We start from the raw sequence: 12,038 nt of genomic DNA, 5'->3' as shown, positions 1-12,038 counted from the left end.
CTGTAATTGCTTCGCTCAGTAGTTAGATCTGCATTTTATGTATATTCAGGTGTTCTCTGGCCTTTCTCTATAAGGTACTGGGACAGATGCAACTGGCTGATCCAAGGATCACCCAATACATGCCATTATGCAGCAGGAGTATCTGCTGGGAGCTGTCATTCAGTAGGTGCTTTCTTACAAAATCAATGACCTATCCCATTTGGGGGTTTCACGTGTAGAGAGATGAGACATAGAGGCAGTCTGCAGATGTTGCATTCATCTACCCATACACAGACACATGTTCTCTGATATACCAAGGACACCTTGGAGGCATCCAGCTTTTTCACCAGCATTCACTCTTGGTTGAGACAAGCAATTGCTGACAGCAACTGGAACTGCAGCATCACAAAACAATAATATGATGCTGAGATATGGAGAGACATCTGCCAGCCTCTAGACACTTGATCAGCCCACAGCCCCTCCCTTTGGTAGTGGGACCAGACGTCGGCTTCAATATATTTTGTGGGGAGGGATGCCATGAAGGTTCCTTGTGGGACAACATGCATAACTTGCTTTTTAATCTCCTTGAATTGTCTAAGTAACAGTCCCATTGTGGCAGATGGTGAGAACAGAAGAAATTGAAGGAGTTAAAGGCAAATCTGTGCCTCCTCCACTTGGTTAATTCCCCAGCAGCCTGATCCTCTGTTGTGATAATTCAGGCCAGAGATAGCAACATAGTCTGCCACAGTCCCCAGGGAGATTCCAGAAAAAAAAAGACTCTTATTTCCTGTTCAGGAGGATTAAGTACAGGCCATTGACAAATCACAGTAAACATCTGGATTTGAGCACTCCATCTATCAAGGCCTAATCCATGAAGTTATTCATTACTGTATTCAGCAAATTCACATAGTTCTATGTATAAGTGTCAGCTGATCTTTTTTAATTTTTGTCTTGGAGATGTTTTATCAACAGATTTTATTTATTGTGCAAAGCAATCTACTGCGTCCTATCTTTGCTTAATTAATTGTTTAGAATAATTATGTCTTAAAAAGCAAACAAACAAACAAACAAACCATACACTGCCATATTTTTCAATAGTACCTGAAAAAATCCAGTTGTTAAAACCCAACTGTGTTCCTGCCTTTTATGCTGTTTTGCAGTTTTAAGTCTAAGTTTCTCTGGAACCTTTACATCACTAGGATAAATGAAGGAAAAAACATAAAATATTAATTATTTTTTATTTTCTGTGTTTTATTATAATTAAAATTAGAATCACTCCCATTAATCTTCCAGGAGAAAGTAAGCACTGAGTAAATGGTCTGGTTAATTCAAAACTAATTTGGTCAGAACATCTGTACATTGAGTTGAACAGTAGGAAAGATGCCAAACACTATCAGATATCAAGCTTATTCATTATGCTCTATATCTTACGAATGCAAGCTACTCTGAAAAGATAGGAAGACTCACATTTTGTAAGGGGAACATTTGTACACAACTGTGTCCTTGAAAGTCATCTGTTTAGCCTACCTAACATTCATTGCCGCTCACACCAAAACCTTTCCATGTAGCCACATGCATTATTTTTCACACAGCTGTGCCACCTTGTTTCCAGTTAAATCTACAGGTTTCAGCACTGATATTGGTGTGATCAGCATTTAGCCCAGAGGTTTTTATATGTCCAGTTGCAACAGGATATTTTCAACCTCAAAATATTAGATTCTGACAGAGAGTATGAATCATCCAAACTTGCAATTTATAATTTCCAGCCCTTTTGACTTGCAGTGTATTACTGTGATGTAATACTTAACTGCAGGAACTTGAAGAGGAAGCAGCCAGATTAGAGATCCTACATAAGACATAAGAATGATTATCCCATCATAAAGAATATCACAACATGATACATACTTATAGTGTCCTCAACCCAGACTACTGCCTGCTTGCCTCTCATGACGCTCTTGAAAAACTTGCATTCCCAGTCCAGCAGCCTTTTCCACAACACAGAAGGTTACCACATATCCACCAAATGTTGAGCCTTGCCAGCTACCGCAAGGAGCAGGTTTGGAATCCAGCCTTTCCCATGGCTGCCCTTGCATCAGTTTTCTGCCATGAACTGGTAACTGGGATCTTGAAATATGAAAATCAAAGGTGGGAGACTCCATCTCTTCCCCGGTGCTCATCAGACTATTATACCCTTTGTGGTTTTGATTTCTATTTTAGCTTAGAGAGAAGTACAGATGTTACTTGTATTCATTTAAACATAAATCCTTTTACTTTATATTTTACAAAGTCACTTGTCTCAGTATCTTGTAACAATGAGTTCTACCTACTGGAAGTATGTTAAATAAAAGCTGATTATCTGTACCATCTTTTGCACTACAAATATATTTCATTTTCATGCAATGTTTTCCTGTTCTGTTTTGCCATTCAGAATAAATAACAATTCTGGGCCAGTCCTCTATGCACCATTTTACAACTACTCTAGCTCTTTTCTTTTTTTGATAACAGCATACTTGTTGTTTCTGTAACCTCTCTTTATGTGGAATTACCTCTCCCACATACTTAACTACAATCACTGTCTTTGTCTGAAACATTGCTTTTATTCTGTATCTTTGAAAAAATATGGTGTTGGTCACCTCTTTAGAGAGGAGGAAATGGAAAAAGAATTCTCTACAGAGCAAGTAAAACTCACATAGTTTTCTTTAACTCCTTTTTTTTTGCCTGCAGTTAGATGACTCTTTGAAGGAACTCGAAGAAGGCTGTTGAATCTCCTCCCATACTAAGAATCCAAAGCTTTCCCAAGTAACTGCCCCACACCTCTCAATATCAAGCTGTGTTTTCAGGGCTCCAGAAGGGGAAGAAGCTGCCACACAAAACGGAAGAGGATGAAGTCTAATTTTTAAGTTCTCTCTCCATTTCATTACAAAAATGGGATTTATTAGTTTGAAGCAAATGTAGTCATGAAGGCCTATAGGCAGTTTTCTGAAAGTACCACTCAGAGCAAGATATAAGCCAGTTCACCTCTCACACTGGTGTATTAGGATGTCTAAGGACACAGTGATTTCATGAATAGCAAACAAAAAGACTTGTGCCAGTGAAAGGACAGAGACAGACAGCAGGTGCCTTCAAATCTGATACATGGAAGTGTAGAGATGAGTACATGAAATAAATTACCAGGTGCATGATGGCTAGATAATGCTTTCACCACAGGTACACCTGTGGTTGTAGGCTGGGCAGGGCCCAATAATCATATGTGAAGATGTGTGCAAATGAATTCAGCATCCCAATAAGAAAGGCTGAGGAGCAAAGAAGCTAGTATTAGTAAGGCATACAAACCTTTAAGATAAACCTTTGATAAGCTCACAGTCACTGTGTCCCTGCTTTCAAAATATTACTTTATTAATATTACTTTTATTAATTTGAAGCTGCTTGAGTCTGGTCCTTTTCGGACGAAGGCCAAATGCTTACTGGTACCAGAGAATTATCTACTGTACCGTGCTGACTGCCCAAACTCTTCTGGGATTTTCATCAGTAAGGACTATTTTTGCAGATGAATACATGTCATGCCACTGTATTTCTGCACACAAACACACTATCAAAAAGTGATTGTGCTATTCAGAGGCAGGGGACTAACAAAAAACTGCTGTTCTTGCTGATGAAAGTGAAGTTCGTTGGTGAACCCACTGACAATAGTCCTAGGAGGGCTCCACAAGCTGATTCACTTTTCAGAAGTATATTGTCCAGTTATCCCCAAAGAGAACTACTCTGAAGTCTGAAGTCAGGATTCAGCTTACTGCTTCTGATCAAGCAGAGAGATGGGATTCCAGTCCAGGCTGGGCAGCCTGGTCTAGTGCTTGGCGACCCTGCACATAGCAAGGGGGTTGGAACTCAATGATCACTGTGGTCCTTTTCAACTCAGGCCATTCTATGATTCCACTGTTAGTTCAGTCAACTATTTTACAAGACAGGAGAAGACCTGACAGACAAGCTATAAAATGCTTCAGGTGAACTTTCACTTCAATGCAGGACAGAATCACAGAATATTGTAGGTTGGAAGGGTCCTCTAGAGATCATCTAGTCCTACCCTTCTTCCAAAGCAGGTTCCCTAGAGTAAGTTGCACAGAAAAGCGTTGAAGCAGGTTTTGAATATCTCCAGAGAAGGTGGCTCTTTGGGAAGGTTGTTCCAGTGCTCTGTCACCTTCAAAGTAAAGAAGTTTTCCACAGGTTTGTATGGAACTTCCTACACTGTCAGTGTGTCAAGACTGCTTCCCAGCTTTGTATCATCAGCAAACTTACTGAAGGTGGACACTATCCCTTTATCTAGGTCCTTGATGGAGATGTTAAACAAGACTAGACCCAGTACTGACCCCTGGGGAACACTGCTAGCTACAGGTTACACAAACCTTCAACCTACAGTTTTGGAATAATCCATGGCAGATAACCAGCATGCATTCTGGTATGTGTGCAGTTTCTTTCCTGCCCACTAACAGCTGTTATTCAGCCAGGCAAGCAACAGCAGATCTTGTATGGCAGTAGATACTTCAGCAGCCTTAATCTACCGGTAACTAAGATTTTAGGGAATCATCTGGCAGTTGCCATGGTTCAAAACTTCTTTCCCAGCACTGTGGTGATGAAGGAGTATCTATCCATAGGAAAGGTGCTGCAGAGTGGGAAGTGTGTAGTTCCTGGAACAGAGACAGGCAAAATGCACTGCAGGGCTTCTTCTAGAAAGAAGCTTCTGAGGAAGTCGAACAGCATGATATCCAGTGGTAGTGTCAGTCTCTCAGATGCAAAATGCTGTCAAAAAACAGCATGCTGAAGTTGTGTCCTGTTCTTTAGCAACACCCATTTTATTCCCACCAATAGAACAGAACATATGCAAACAGCATTTACTGAAAAAGATAGACCAAATACATGCAGGATCAATCAAGGACATTAGCTTATGGCACCCACACCCATTCTGAAAATGGAGTGATTTATTTATAGTATTAGTCCCTCTATGAAGCCAAGTTGAACCCTTCCTAATCTATCCACCATATTTGAAAAGTCGTGGCAGTCTGGTAAAGTTCCCACTGACTGGAAAATGGGAAACATAACCCCCATTTTCAAGAAGGAAAAAAAAATAAAATAAGATCCAGGGAACTACAGGCCAGTCAATCTCACCTCTGTGCCTGGCAAGGTCATGGAGCAGATTCTCCTGAAGGCCCTACTAAGGCACATGGGAGATAAAGACAAAGTAATTGGCTGTAACCAACATGGCTTCCCAAGGGTAAGTCATGCCTAACAAACTTGGTGGACTTTTGTGATGGAGTTACAGCATCAGTGGTAAAGGAAGAGCAAAGGACATCATCTGCTTGGACTTGCGCAAAGAGCTTGACACTGTCCCTCCTAATATCCTGGTTGCCAAATTGAAGAAAATTGGATTTGATGGATGGACCGCTTGCTGGACAAAGAATGGCTGGATGGTTGCACTCAGAGAGTTGTGGTGAATGGCTCAGTGTTCAAGTGGAGACCGAGGATGAGTGGTGTTCCTCAGGGATTGGTGGACCAGTGCTTGGACCAATACCATTTAACATCTTTGCAGATGACGAGGACAGTGGGATCGAGTGCACCCTCAGCAAGTTTGTAGATGACACCAATTTGACTAGTGCAGTTGACACTCCAGGGGGAAGGGATGCCACCCAGAGCAACCTGGACAGGCGCCCATGCCAATCTCATGAAGTTCAACAAGGCCAAGTGTAAGGTCCTGCACCTCGGTGGGGGACAGGCCCAAGCACAGATACAGGTTGGGCAGAGAATGGCTTGAGGGCAGCCCTGAGGAGAAGGGTTTAGGGGTGTCAGTTGGTGAAAGACTCAACATGAGCTGGCAATGTGTACTTACAGCCCAGATGGCCAGCTGCATCCTGGGTTGCATCAAGAGAAGCCTGACTAGCAGGCTGATGAAGTTGTTTCTGCCCCTCTACCCTGCTCTCATGAGACCCCAGCTGTACTGCATCCAGTTCTGGGGACCCCAACATAAGAAGAACATAGGGCTGTTGGAGTGTGTCCAGAAGAGAGCCACAAAGATGATCAGAGGACTGGAGCATCTCCCCTGTAGGGACAGGCTGAGTTGGGGCTCTTCAACCTGGAGAAGAGGAGGCTCCAGGGGGATCTTATAGTGGCCTTCTAGTACCTGAAGGGGGCCTACAAGGAAGCTGAGGAGGGAATTTTTATAAGGGCATGTATCAACAGGATGAGGAGAAATTACTTCAAACTGGAAGAGAGTAGATTTAGACTAGGTATCGGGAAGGAAATCTTCACTGTGAGGATGGTGAGATACTGGAACAAGGTTGTCTGGACAGGTTGTGAGTGCTCCCACCGTGGAGCTGTTCAAGTCCAGGTTGGAAGCAGAAGAAACACTTAGACCTCAAAGCAAAATGGCTACTTAATCTTACTGGTTCAGATTTTTAAATATGGAGTGTGTTAATGCTGCTCACTTGGGATCAACAAGTCTGTCTGTTGCTTTTCTGGGTTTGGAGCTCAGAAAGTTTGATTAATCTGCATGCCAGATTGCTTTGGCAGTATAGGTGATAGATTTGCTAAGTTTCTTGCTCTTCAACAAGGCAAGGGCGTGCTGCTCAGAAACTGTTCCTAATCTTGGAAAGTATTTGAAAAACTGAAAAACTGAGATCTACACTGATATGTTCAATGCCCATCATGTCTGGGAGCAAAACATAATACCTCATATGTTCAAACAGAAGAGACTCATTCAGCATTTTGAAAAGCTGCAGTTGATGGACCCAGATGTCCTTGTGGTGGCCAGACAAATAATCTGTGTACCCACAAAAGGAGCAGGGCCGACAGAATTGTACTCTCATTCCTAGTTCACTTCAGCTTTAATCCACCAGCTGGCAGAGGTAGGCATAGTCATCCAAGACTGAATTTATCAGAAACTGAAACAAAAGAAAAGAAATAGAGAACTATTTTATGTTCAACTCCACCTGTTCCAAAAAGATAGACATTTTAATACTAAAAGACAAAGGATCTCTCCATTTAATACTCACTGACAGAATACGCAGCTGTAATTCATGTAGCTGAGCAAATAGTAAAAACCTGAAGTACTTCATAACCTTGTTGATATTTAAAAAGAAAATATGGTCTGTACATATTTGTAACTCTTTATGTAACAATTACAGTAGTCAAAAATGCTTTGTTAGGAACAGTAAATTCAATTCTAGGCTTCAGAATCCCCCTGAAAGCAAACGATGTTCTCATTTCCAAAGATCTTATACAGTTTTGTTTTGTCTGGTTATACTTGCCTATCAGTTGGAAAGCCAGAAACTATATCAAGTACCAGTGCAAACTGAACAGTCAAGTACAGACAACCAGTAAGAACTATGTCATAAGCTGAAAGGGCAAATTTCTTGGCATCAGAAAGTTTTTCAAACCTACTTTCAGCAGTACTGTCAGTTTTCAGTGCCCTACATTACCTAAGGATCTTACAGAAAGGTTTGAACATTGTGAACAAGCAGAAAAGAACACAATCAATACTCTTGACAGCAAGAAGATACAGTGTGCTTGGCAATCTTGGAGAAGATTTTGTTAAGTCTGAGAAAGCAATTCTCAGCGATAGGTCCCTCTCCAGCTAGGTCTGAGAGAAAACAAGCAATTTCCATATCCTCTATACACATTGTGCCTACATGGGAGATGCCAATTTTTAACTCGTTCATTAAGGAATGCTTCAACATATTGTGAAAGGAAGGTTCAAAAATGGGAGAATATAAGGTGTGGTTTAGAAATATTTTGTCACTTTCAACAGGACAGTATTGACTCTTGTGGAAAAATGCAGACGTGTCTAAATGGTCTCCCACCCCCTTCATTAGAGTCCACCATCATAATCTGTTTATAAGGCTCGGACTTTTCAATGCTTGCTAGACTCTTACCCAGGAGGGGCCAATTCTGTCTTCTCATCTCAAAATATTTAGCTTGATATCGTCATGGCTATATTGTAGGCACCCAGCAGACTTCACAGCTTCAGCAGTTTCTATGCACACGTGTAGAAGGGCCCTTCTGCAAGGAGGTAGAAGGAAAGAAAAGTGTGACTGGCGGTGGAGAGTGAACCAGGGGCCACAATTCCATCCTCGGGTCTCAAAAGCAACACGTAGCCTACATTGGCACATCTCATAAACTGTTGGGCAGGTTTATTTAATAACTTCCCATTAGACTGCTCCCTGTTGCACACTCACTGGTAGAAAACTGATATTGCGTGATACTACAAAGCAAATTTGCAGCTCTTCTACCCTTGGTTTCATGTGACATACTGCTAAGAGGCCTTAGCTCTGCACTGGTATTAGAGATGTAGCACCCCAAAGACTGCTTTGCAGAACACCAGCCTTCTATGGCACAGTAGGAAAGAGATTTTTCCTGCCACAAGCTGGAGTCCTCACCACAGGCTGCATGCTTGGAGGAAGATGTGGTTCAAGACATCAACAGCAGGGATCTGCAGAACAATATATATATATATATATATATATATATATATATATATATATGTATATGTGTATATTATTATCATTACTGTTATTTCTCTCTTCCTTTTCTGTCTTAGCAAATTAAAAAAAGAAAAAAGAAAAAAAAGGAAAAAGTAGAACTTAGTAAATTTAAAGTTTAAATTTAATGTAGAACATAGTAAATTAAAAAACAAAACAAACAAACAAACAAACAGACAAACAAAAAACCAGAACTCATAGGTTGTAATTTTTTATTATTTTCTCCCCCATCCCACAGGGAAGAGAGGGAGTGACCAAAAGGCTGTGTGGTTTTTAGCTGCCTCCTGGATTAAACCACAATAGCATCTCACTGATGTGGAGTTTTTTACCTCCTTCTAAGAGAAGAATCTCTGACTTTTGACTGGAGCCTGTGAAAGCAGCATCAGTGAAAGTGGTGTTACCCAGTTAAGGTGTGTCAATATAATGGAAAAAATGATCTGCTACATTGCAGCCATCACTTGAGAAGTTTTCTTCCCTGTCTTTCCCTCATGTAAGCATGACAGTAGACAAAAGATATGGGAGTTACAGGTTTCACCCATCAATATAAACTTTTCAGCCTAGTTTGTATTAGAAGTGGAAGGAAATTAAGAACGTATTTTTTATTTACAAAATGCAGGGGCTTGGCATGATTACCAGTATGATACAGATATCGTAGTTGAATCTAGATGTGATAAGTGTTTTCTTCCTTCTTATTTTGTTTGTTCTGTTTTGTTTATATATAACATCACTTTAGTTTATTTTTCAGGAGATTGTGTGATTATTTTCTTACACTGCTCAACTTAGAAGTTCCTACCTGGAGTGCCCTTTGAAAGAAAGTCTTCCCTTAGACCAAGAGGCAGGTATGTAAATGAGTGGGTTTACCCACCTAGAGATGTTTGTCTGAGTTGCAGAGGCCTCTTATATGACTCTGGGGAAAGGGGAATGACTTGGCTCCTTGGTTTCTGGAGCTGAGCCAAATCTACTTCCTAGAATTAAACCAGAGTGGTCAGGGGCATGATGACAGCTGGAAATGACCAGGTGATCCAGTGACCATTCCTGTCTTCCATCAGAGATGTGAAGGAAAAGGGAGCAGAGCAATTGGGAAATTGAAAGTGGGGCCTGTGACAGGTGCCACTCACTGTGCCCAGCTCCTTTCCACCACAGCACAGGTCTGCTGACTTTGTCAGGTTATGACAAGGCTACCTTGAGTGCGTTATGCTCCCTGCTGCCCTGCCTGTACTAATGCACAGTGACTGGAGCTGGAAAGCTATGCTTCAGTTCAGCACAGCAGACTGCAGCCTTTCTGATGAAGGATTAATTTAAGTATGTTCTTAGTGCCCCTCCCACATGTAAGTGCAGTCACATTCTAGGCATGTTAAGACATCACTGCTGAATAAAGCCAGGCCAGGTGTTGAGTAGTCGGACTACTGGCTTCTATGTAGCCTAGCCTCTTTGAAACCAGTTCAGTGAACTGGTAAACATTAAGGCTGTGCTACGTGTTCAAAAAGGATTGCAAATATTTTGGCCCCCCTTGCATCTAAGGGACATGGCTCTTTGGGCTGGCTGGTACCTTTTATTTCTCAGCTGTTATCCAAATGCAGCCTTCAGTAATAGTCTTCCAATACTTAAAATAGGCCTATGAGAGAGATGGGAAGAATTATTTTATCAGGAGTTGTAATAGAATCACAGAATCGCTCAGGTTGGAAAAGACTTTCAAGATCATCAAGTCCAACCACAACCTAACCATACTACCCTAACTCTAACAACCCTCTGCTAAATCATGTCCCTGAGCACCACATCCAAACGGTTTTTAAACAAATCCAGGGATGGTGACTCAACCACCTCCCTGGGGAGCCTGTTCCAGCACTTGATAACCCTTTCAGTAAAGAAGTTTTTCCTGATATATAACCTAAACCTCCCCTGGTGCAACTTAAGACCATTTCCCCATGTCCTTACTGTTATTACCATTAATACCTTACTATTATTACTATTACTATTATTATTACCGAGAGGGTTATTAAGCACTGGAATGGGCTCTCCAGGGAGGTGGTTGACTCACCATCCCTGAATGTGTTTAGAAACCATTTGGATGTGGTGCTCAGGGACATGATTTAGCAAAGGGTTGTTAGGATAGTATGGTTAGGTCATGGTTGGATTTGATGATCTTTAAGGTCTTTTCCAACCTGAACAATTGTATGATTCTATGATGAGAGATGATGCGATGAAAGAAACACTGCACAAAGGGAAGAACACCCTTGCTTGTAAGTTGCTCTTACTGACCCCATCTTACTTATCTTGATAAGAAGCAACACCACAACTCTACCTTGCACAAAGAGTGCTTCTGATTCTGTTCACAAGGTTATCTGCAACTTTCCCTTTCCCAGTTCTGGAATTTTTCCAGCCAACAAGTTACACACCCTGCACTACATTACCAGTGATTCGCTGCCTCACATTATAATCACCTGGAGTAAGTTGCCCTACATAAGCAATTCTTGAGATAAGTATAGACCTTATTCTTAAGGCAGAGGACAGGCACACATGAATAATATGAGAATCACTAGATTATAAAGAGTTCCTCTAGGAACTCCATAGAGTAGATAGCTTGTGTCACATACTACCATTATCAAACCTTGGTTTCTAGGAGAAGGGAAGACTGGAACCACCAGTGATGAAAAAGAAGTGAAAGAGATGGCTGTATGAGACTGTTTCCTTGGAATACTGCACCAAAAGCAGTGATCACCTTCAGTCTTTAACAGTCAAGATTGTTGCACTACTTAGTTACCATGTCATGTAAGCCAGTCGTGAAAGTCAGTAGCTTAAGGCTGTGCCTGTAGAAATAAGTGGCTGGTTCTCTACTGTCATGTCCAGCTTTCAATATCCATTCAACTTGCAAGTCTAGTTTTCCCTTTGTGACCTGGAGTCATTCTGACATCACATCAGCCCAGGGCAACTGTTTGGTACTGAAGTACAACTATCCCCGAAACAGATTTCTGTCTAGGTTATTTGGAATGGCTCAACTTCAGTGTGCTTTCACAGTTTATCATCTTTGCCAGTAAACTAGTTTTTTGGTTTTTTGTTTTGTTTTGTTTTGTTTTTTAATTTGAGCACTGGCACTCACCAAGTGGTGCTCAGCGTTTTCACTCCTGTTTCACCAGTTTGTTGCTTCCCACATGAACTGTCCTTTTCTCACTGTGGATAAGAAGAACCCAGGAAAGCTGAAATGCCACTGGGAATATATTTTTGTGATCTGTGGAGAAGTACTGGTGCTGACAAAATGAATAATTCTGTTGGTCATAACCTCTAGTCAAAGTACTTTTAATCTCTGTTCTCCTGGGCACTTACTGATTGTCATCCCTGTACTATTTTTGAAAGAATCTAAGGCCTCTGCCATACCAGTAGCAGTGGATGAAACCATCTTACTTACCTTCTTACTCAATTTCTGTGTTTTTTGTTTGTTTATTTGTTTTTCTTTCCAATTCTCTCAAACCACATTGAATCTTCCAGATTGAAAATTAGATCTTAATGCTCAAATTAATCTCAAAATAATGAAGATGA

At 41.2% G+C, this 12,038-nt stretch overlaps 1 long non-coding RNA gene across 1 annotated transcript; it reads right to left on the bottom strand.

Annotated features, from left to right (window-relative positions):
• Nucleotides 1–6,827: 6,827 nt before the first annotated feature.
• On the bottom strand, nucleotides 6,828–11,400 carry LOC121109365. The gene is made up of 3 exons (XR_005845180.1): nucleotides 11,266–11,400; nucleotides 7,899–8,025; nucleotides 6,828–6,908 (listed from the first exon to the last, which is right to left on the bottom strand). It is a non-coding gene; the product is annotated as an uncharacterized LOC121109365 (long non-coding RNA).
• Between the last annotated feature and the right edge of the window lie 638 nt (nucleotides 11,401–12,038).

The sequence above is a fragment of the Gallus gallus genome, chromosome 1 (assembly GCF_016699485.2).
Source record: "Gallus gallus isolate bGalGal1 chromosome 1, bGalGal1.mat.broiler.GRCg7b, whole genome shotgun sequence".
NCBI classification, from domain to species: domain Eukaryota; kingdom Metazoa; phylum Chordata; class Aves; order Galliformes; family Phasianidae; genus Gallus; species Gallus gallus.
The sequence above is the reverse complement of the archived record's forward strand: the minus strand, read 5'-3'. Positions and strand labels throughout refer to the sequence as shown.